Genomic DNA, 9,211 nt, shown 5'->3' on the forward strand with positions numbered 1-9,211 from the left:
GGTGTGAAATGTTCTGGCAGAATGGGAGACAGCTGCCATGTGGGAGAGAGAAAAAAAAGGGGGGGGGGAAAGGGCCAAAACAAAGGTGGGGATAAAAAATAAGTAAAAATGTAATGGGGGCCGAGGTTATGATCTGAAATTGTTGAAGACGATATTGAGTCCGGAAGGCTGTAAAGTGCCTAATCGGAAGATGAGGTGCTGTTCCTCGAGTTTACGCTGAGCTTCCGTGGAACAGTGCAAGAGCCCGAGTACGGTGAGGTCTGAGTGCGAATGGTAAATAAAAACATGGTGTGCATGTGGTAAACCACTTTTATCGTTCACTATCGTTACACTATAGTTATCACTGTTATATCGTTACTCTATGGTTATCACTGTTCACACTGTTGTATCACTATATGAGGTCGCCTCTTGTCACACTGTTATACCTGGGCTGACCACTGCTGACTCCACCCATGGCTCCACCTACCTGCCCAGGTATAAAGGTGGTCGACTGGCTGGTATTCCTCCTTGTTGGATCCGATCACCCACGAGGGTGGGCTCTGTTATTTAGCCAATAAAAACCTATAGTTACTTTCTTAACCCGTCGCTTTTCATTGGATGAATTGATAGGTATATCAGTGCAGTGATAGGTAAATATTTGGTTGGAGAACATCCTCTGCGAGCACTGAAATACCATGATCTCAAAATTCCACAGGGCCAGTGATGCCAGTTTTGTGTCCCACAACTGGGATTTGTGTTCACCGTTGCTATGCAGTGCTGTTCCTGCCCTAATTTGTGGGGTCAGCTCATTTAAATATCCACTGGCAGACCCCTCGTGCAAATCCTGTGTAAAAAGAGGAACACAACGCTGGAAAATTAGAGTGCAGCCTTTAAAAAGCCAGGCTGGCAGCAGCGTGGAGCACGGAAGTACTTGGCTCACTGAGTTGGCATTATAGAAACATAGAAACATAGAAGATAGGAGCAGAAGTAGGCCATTCGGCCCCTCGAGCCTGTTCCACCATTTAATGAGATCATGGCTGATCATCCAAATTCAGTACCCTGTCCCTGCTTTCTCCCCATATCCCTTGATCCCTTTAGCCTTAAGAAATATATCGAACTCCTTCTTGAATATATTTAATAAGTTGGCCTCAACTGCCTGCTTTGGTAGAGAATTCCACAGGTTCACCATTCTCTGGGTGAAGAAATTCCTCCTCATCTCTGTCCTAAATGTCCTACCCCTTATCTTTAGACTGTGACCCCTGGTTCTGGACTCCCCGGCCATCGGGAACATCCTTCCTGCATCTAGTCTGTCCAGTCCTGTTAGAATTTTATAAGTTTCAATGAGATCCCCTCTCATTCTTCTAAACTCCAGCGAATATAAGCCTAATTCTCAGGTAACTGGAATGGATGGCTCGTGTGTGATTTACTGCCCCTTTGGCAAGAATGTTCTCCACTAGAGGATCAGAGAGCGGCAGCAAGAGAAGGGCATTGGCAGGGGCAGGAAAGAAGAGCACACAATTTTAAGGAAACTGACTTCCAAATCCTCCGGAATGAGATTTAGCAGCAGAGAGGAAGTGATTGCCGCATATCCATAAGAGGAAGCCACCAGAAAATTGTTGATTCTTGCCATGTGGAGGGTGGTGGCAGTGGCATTGAGTGCAACCTCTCTCACCCCCAATGCTGCAAGAAGTTCAATGACCTAACCAGGGCAGGCAAAGCAACACACCAGCTGCTTTTTTCCCTTGGGCACCGGGACATTCTTCACCCTGCACAAGTAACCCTCAATGTTGCACTGATGTTTAGGTGGGCACCGACTCCGAATCACACAGTATGCCTTGCCAACTGCTCGAGCAACAATTACTTCTAGCAGACTCTTAATACCCATTCCTCTACTTTAGCAGGGTGATACCAGCAAACATCCTATATCAGCTGTCCTATGCCACCTGGGAAACACCAGTCAATTGCTAGCCTTCACCTAATGCATGCTTTTTGTTGCAGAAGAAACTTGTGTACAATGCCCGTGAGAAGGAGAACGTTGGAAGGGGCATTGCTGATGTTAAGGAGCGTATCCCCTACAAAGAACACCGCATGGAGCTGCTGTGGAGGTTTTCTACTTTAGCCATGGTAGATGCCAAGATTGATGGGACAGTCCAGTTGCGAGATTAGTGGGTGCACACCTACACAGTCATATGGCATATGAAACAGTCACAATCTTCCACATCTTTCTGTCTCTCTAATCCCAAGGGAATAGTGCTCAACCATTCTTAGCAGTGGAACTGTCACAGCAACAGGAGGGGTGGCGAGAAGAGGAAGATAATGAAGAGCAAAGGGAGAGACCTTTCTTCATTGATTTTGATGACTATGGTGATGAGGAATTGAATAAATGATGAGGAATAACTCACCCATGAGTCCCTGCAGCATTGTGCGGTTCCATGTTCCTATGCTCCCCCACCCCTTCAATCTCATCACCTGCTTTCTCACTTCCGTGAACCACTTCAGATAATTTCACGTGGGGGTGATTAGATTGTGTTGGTGAGGACGTGGCATGAGGTAATTAACAGAGCATGAAGGAACCTGTGGAGTGGGTGGGATGTGCCAGCTTCCCAGCGGAGGCTGCGGAGAAAGCTGCCCATGACTTCCGAGTCTGGGACGCAGATCATATAGGTTCTTGCCACTTGCATGAAAAGAAAAATGTTCAAGTAAAATCACACCTCCATTGAGATTCTGTGGTCAGTCTTTAAGCATAACTGCAATTGATATTTGTGACCCTGAAGTCTATAGTCCTCATGTGGGAACATCAAGGAAGCTTTTTCTTTATTGCTGGCATCAATGGAGCATGTGGAAACCTTGGACTTGCTTCTGATTGCTTGTGGGACTGAGACACCACTGGCTATTTTGCCCCTCCTCCACAGTAAGAGCTTCTCGAGCAGGTATGTGATTCCCAATGGACATTCCTCTCTTTACCATTATCATGGAGGAGGAGAAGGATCAACAGAGGATGGAGGAAAAGACATTTGGGGAAGGTGCATCCTTCACAATATTACCTCCTTCCCAAAGAATATGTAGGCAATGTAGTTCACAGACCTTAGTGAGGACCAATGTAAGAAATCACACAACACCAGGTTATAGTCCAACAGCTTTATTTGAAATCACACCATCCCACCATCAAACTCACCATGGACTACTCCTCAGAATCGGTTTCATTCTTGGACACACGAATCTCCATCAAAGACGGACACCTCAGCACTTCACTCTACCGCAAGCCCACGGACAACCTCATGATGCTCCACTTCTCCAGCTTCCACCCTAACCACGTTAAAGAAGCCATCCCCTATGGACAAGCCTTGCGAATACACAGAATCTGCTCAGACGAGGAGGAACGCGATGGACACCTACAGACGCTGAAAGACGCCCTCGTAAGAACGGGATATGACGCTCGACTCGTCGATCAACAGTTCCGACGGGCCACAGCAAAAAATCGCATAGACCTCCTCAGAAGACAAACACTGGACACAACCAACAGAGTACCCTTCGTCGTCCAGTACTTCCCCGGAGCGGAGAAACTACGTCATGTTCTTCGCAGCCTTCAACATGTCATCGATGATGATGAACACCTCGCTAAGGCCATCCCCACGCCTCCACTACTCGCCTTCAAACAGCCGCCTAACCTCAAACAGACCATAGTTCGCAGCAAATTACCCAGCTTTCAGGAGAACAGTGACCACGACACCACACAACCCTGCCACAGCAACCTCTGCAAGACATGCCAGATCATCAACACAGATACCATCATCACACGTGAGGACACCGCCCACCAGGTACATGGTACATACTCATGTGACTCGGCCAACGTTGTCTACCTCATACATTGCAGGAAAGGATGCCCCGGAGCATGGTACATTGGCGAGACCATGCAGACACTGCGACAATGGATGAACGGACACCGCGCAACAATCACCAGGCAGGAGTGTTCCCTCCCAGTCGGGGAACACTTCAGCAGTCAAGGACATTCAGCCTCCGATCTTCGGGTAAGCATTCTCCAAGGCGGCCTTCGAGACACACGACAACGCAAAATCGTCGAGCAGAAACTGATAGCCAAGTTCCACACCCATGAGGACGGCCTCAACCGGGATCTTGGGTTCATGTCACGCTACATGTAACCCCACCTGACGTAGGGTCATCCAGACTCGAGTCGTCGTTGGCTTGTTCTCTCCACACAGATGCGGCCGGACCTGCTGTGATTTCCAGCAAAAAAAATGTTTTTTGTCTTTTTTTGTTTTTCATACAGACCCCAGCATCTGCAACATTTGACCCCTTGTGACCCCACCTCATTGTTCTTTGATGTAATGTTTTCCTGGCTGACCTGTTTGGACACCATTTACACCTTTGATTGCTGTGATTATCTCTCTGCCGAAGTGTGATAAATGGCAGTTAGAAAGATTACCTGTAAACATCTGACATTATTCTATGACTATATAAGCTGTGTTTTTATGCATCTCTCCACTTCACCTGATGAAGGAGCAGCGCTCTGAAAGCTTGTGATTTCAAATAAAGCTGTTGGACTATAACCTGGTGTTGTGTGATTTCTTACATTTGTCCACCCCAGTCCAGCAGCGGCATCTCCACACCATTAGTGAGGACCAGTGTATTAGAAGAGTTAGCTTCACCAAAGAAGCAATAGGGAACTGTATGAAAACCTGCAGTCATACTCATCTGCCTGGACAGCTCTGTCTGTGGTTGTCAAGGTCACAATCACACACAACCAAGCTATTTCAGGCAGCCAGGAGGGATCTGTGTAATATCACCCAGGGAGCTGTCCAGGCATTTATTCATCAAGTAACTGACACATTTTTGCAGAGAGCTGGTGAATTCATCCAGTTCAGCCTCACAGCGAGGCAGCAGTGTGATAGGGTCTCCAAGTTTTATGAGGTTACTAATTGTTCCAAGGTCCAGGGTGCAATAGATGGCAACCACGTTGCTTTGTGAGCTCCTGCAGTCAATCCCGTTAACTTCCCCGAATGTACATATTGTGTGATAACAAGCGAAGGATGTGAACATGAGATTCGCTGGAAGCTGTCACGATGCCTCCATCCTAAGAAATTCACCCTTCTTGAGCACTTCAAGGATGAAAATCATGTGAATGGATGGCTTCTGGATGACAAGGCATAACTAAAAACAAGGGCATATAAGGTAGCCAAATCTAGTGGGAGGATAGAGGATTGGGAAAACTTTAAAAGACAGCAAAAAATAACAAAAAGATTGATTAAGAAAGGGAAGATTATGAAAGTAAATTAGCAAAAAATATAAAGACAGATAGTAAGAGTTTTTATAGTTATATAAAAAGAAAAAGGGTGGCTAAAGTAAATGTTGGTCCCTTAGAGGATGAGACCGGGAAATTAATGGTGGGAAATATGGAGATGGCAAAAACACTGAATGAATATTTTGTATCAGTCTTTACAGTAGAGGACACCAAGAATATCCCAACACTGGACAAGCAGGGGGCTATAGGGGGGGAGGAGATAAACATGATCAAAATCACTAAGGAAGTGGTACTCGGTAAAATAATGGGACTCAAGGCGGATAAATCACCTGGACCTGATGGCTTACATCCTAGGGTCTTGAGGGAAGTGGCGGTAGGGATTGTGGATGCATTGGTAATAATCTTCCAAAACTCCCTGGACTCAGCAAAGGTCCCGGCAGACTGGAAAACTGCTAATGTAACACCCTTATTTAAAAAGGGCAGTAGACAGAAGGCTGGAAACTATAGACCGGTTAGCCTAACATCTGTGGTAGGTAAAATTTTGGAGTCCATTATTAAGGAGACAGTAACAGGACATTTGGATAATCATAATTTAATAAGACAAAGTCAGCATGGTTTTATGAAGGGGAAGTCATGTTTGACAAATTTGCTGGAGTTCTTTGAGGAAGTAACATATAGGGTGGATAAAGGTGAACCAGTGGACGTAGTGTATTTAGACTTCCAAAAAGCATTTGACAAGGTGCCACACAAAAGATTATTGCTTAAGATAAAAAATCACGGGATTGGGGGTAATATTCTGGCATGGATAGAGGATTGGCTATCTAACAGAAGGCAGAGAGTTGGGATAAATGGTTCATTCTCAGACTGGCAATCAGTAACTAGTGGTGTTCCGCAGGGGTCAGTGTTGGGTCCCCAACTCTTTACAATCTATATTAACGTTTTGGAGGAGGGGACCGAGTGTAACATATCAAAGTTTGCAGATGATACTAAGATGGGAGGGAAAGTAGTGAGTGAGGAGGACATAAAAAACCTGCAAGGGGACATAGACAGGCTAAGTAAGTGGGCAGAGATTTGGCAGATGGAATACAATACTGGAAAGTGTGAGGTTATGCACTTTGGCAGGAAAAATCGTAGAGCAAGTTATTATCTTAATGGCAAGAAACTGGAAAGTACTGAAGTACAAAGGGATCTGGGGGTCCTGGTGCACGAAACTCAAAAGGTTAGTATGCAGGTGCAGCAAGTGATTAAGAAGGCCAATGGAATGTTGGCTTTCATTGCTAGGGGGATAGAATATAAAAATAGGGAGGTATTGCTTCAGTTGTACAAGGTATTGGTGAGACCGCACCTGGAATACTGCATACAGTTTTGGTGTCCATACTTAAGAAAGGACATACTTGCTCTCGAGTCAGTACAAAGAAGGTTCACTCGGTTGATCCCGGGGATGAGGGGATGGACATATGAGGAGAGGTTGAGTAGATTGGGACTCTACTCATTGGAGTTCAGAAGAATGAGAGGCGATCTTATTGAAACATATAAGATTATGAAGGGGTTGGATCGGGTGGATGCAGGGAGGATGTTCCAGATGATGGGTGAAACTAGAACTAGGGGGCATAGTCTTAGAATAAGGGGCTGCTCTTTCAAAACTGAGATGAGGAGGAACTACTTCACTCAGAGGGTGGTAGGTCCATGCTGCCCCAAAAAGCTGTCGAAGCTACATCATTACATAAATTTAAAACAGAAATAGACAGTTTCCTAGAAGAAAAGGGAATTAAGGGTTACGGGGAGCGGGCAGGAATTTGGACATGAGTCTAGGTTCGGATCGGTCATGGCCCTGTGGGTAGCGGAGCAGGCCCAGGGGCCGTGTAGCCTGATCCTGCTCCTGTTTCGTGTGTCTAATTCTGTTAGATTCAGGAGATAGTCCTGTCATAGTGGATTGGTGGTTAGGATCAGATCAGCCATGATCTTATTGAATGGCGGAGCAGGCTCGAGGGGCCAATTGGCCTACTCCTGCTCCTATTTCTTATGTTCTTATGTTCCCATTGAGTTGCCCAAATAGTAGGAGAGGAGCGTGATATGCTCCAGCTCATGATTGTAGCCTTCACAGCATTACCATACAGAAAGACCTGGACTTACATATTCCAAGCGAGGTTGCCTTAGCTCCTTTGGAGTCAGAACTACGTGTATCAGAGCGTCCAGATGACAGTCACTCAGAGGACTTCTCAGTGACCGCTGCAACGGGCATCAGTGCACAACTGATCACTGAAGTATTCTCTCATCTCATCTACTTAACACAACTTACTTTTGTCACCACTGCCTTAATTCCTTCTCCCCCACTTCAAGCAAAGTACAAATCCGTCAATCCGAAACCATCATAAAACATCACAACACATCAGACCTATTTGGCCCTACATGACTATGCAAATAATTATCACCTGGTTGAATAGGTCAGCACAAATAAGTGCACCCTTTCCTGTATACTATAATCTCCATAAGTAACTGAGCACAGAATAAGTGCACAATCTCCTTTAATGCAACAAATGCTAAAATGAACAAAAACCAAACCAATTTTCCTTAAACTCTGCTTCCCCTGGATGTTTAAATATGCCTTTCTTTCTCCTAGGTTGAGGGCCAGTATTATGGGAGGTATTTGGTTCTCCTGCGCTACCAAAGGGTCATGGGATTGAGGTGGCCCTCCTCTTATGGCAGTTTGCTCTTGGGAGGAAGCCACTGCTTTGGGGCTTGTGTCTAGAAAGTCTGACATGGCGTACTTCCTGAAAAGGCCAGATGCCTGGAGTGTGCTGCTGTTCTGAGAAAATGCAGCCTCAGGGGTGTCTACTGTCACTGGAGAAGGTGCAACAAAGATTTACAGGAATGATACCAGAACTGAGAGGCCCTATCTATCAGGGAAGATTGAACAGGCTGGGGCTCTTTTCTCTAGACAAGAGAAGGCTAAGGAATGACCTAATAGAGGACTTTAAAATTATGAAGGGGTTTGATAGGGTAGACGTAGAGAAGATATTACCGTTTGGGGGGAGTCCAAAACTAGGGTTCGTAAATATAAGATAGTCACCAATAATTCCAATAAAGAATTCAAGAGAAACTTCTTTACACAGAGAATGATAAGAATGTGGAACTCTCTACCACATGGAGTAGTTGAGGCGAATAGCTTATATGCATTTAAGGGGAACTAGACAAGTATATGAGGGAGAAGGGAATAGAAGGTTATGCTGATAAGGTTAAATAAAGTAGGTTGGGAGGAGGCGCATGTGGAGCATGAACAACGGCATAGACCAGCTGGGCCGCATGGCCTGTGCTGTAAATTCTATGTAATTCTATGTATTCCAATTGCCGCTCTTTGATTGGGCCCGGGATCTTTCTCCCCACTGATCAGCGGGATGACTGTTTGAACTGTCTAATCAGATCCTCAAAGCCCCGAGAGAAAGCGGCATGCATCCAAGCTGCCATGGTCTGGGCTTTGGTTCACAGGGTAATGTCTAATCTGCCCTTAGTGTCACCAGAGCTGCAATCTGTGCTATTCTGGTAAAGGAGGAGGCACCGACTGGTCCTGGGCCACTGCCGAGGTAGGGGTCTGCTGCAGATGAAGCTGACACACGCTCCACTGGTGCCTGCAACAAAGCAAAAGCTTCCCTGATGTTGGCACAAATGTTGGCAGAGTCCCATCTGTCACTTGGTAAATATCCTCATCGGCTAACCTTAGAGCCTGCACCTAGGTGGAAAGTTCCTCGACCATCCTTTTCAGGTGAGTATCCACAAGACCTGGATCTACTGACTCCTAGGCCATGGGCAGCCTACTCCTTGGCTGAGTTGGTCGCACATTCTCACCCACTCTTCCAGCTTCATCATGGCGTGTGAATCACCCAGCACCGCATCCTGACTTAGACCATTTAATACCCCTCAGGTGAAAGTATCTGAGCTGGTGTGCAGAAGTGAAAAAGCAATGGATACTTTACG

The sequence above is a fragment of the Somniosus microcephalus genome, chromosome 4 (assembly GCF_052327205.1).
Source record: "Somniosus microcephalus isolate GS21.2 chromosome 4, FLI_Smic_1.0, whole genome shotgun sequence".
NCBI classification, from domain to species: domain Eukaryota; kingdom Metazoa; phylum Chordata; class Chondrichthyes; order Squaliformes; family Somniosidae; genus Somniosus; species Somniosus microcephalus.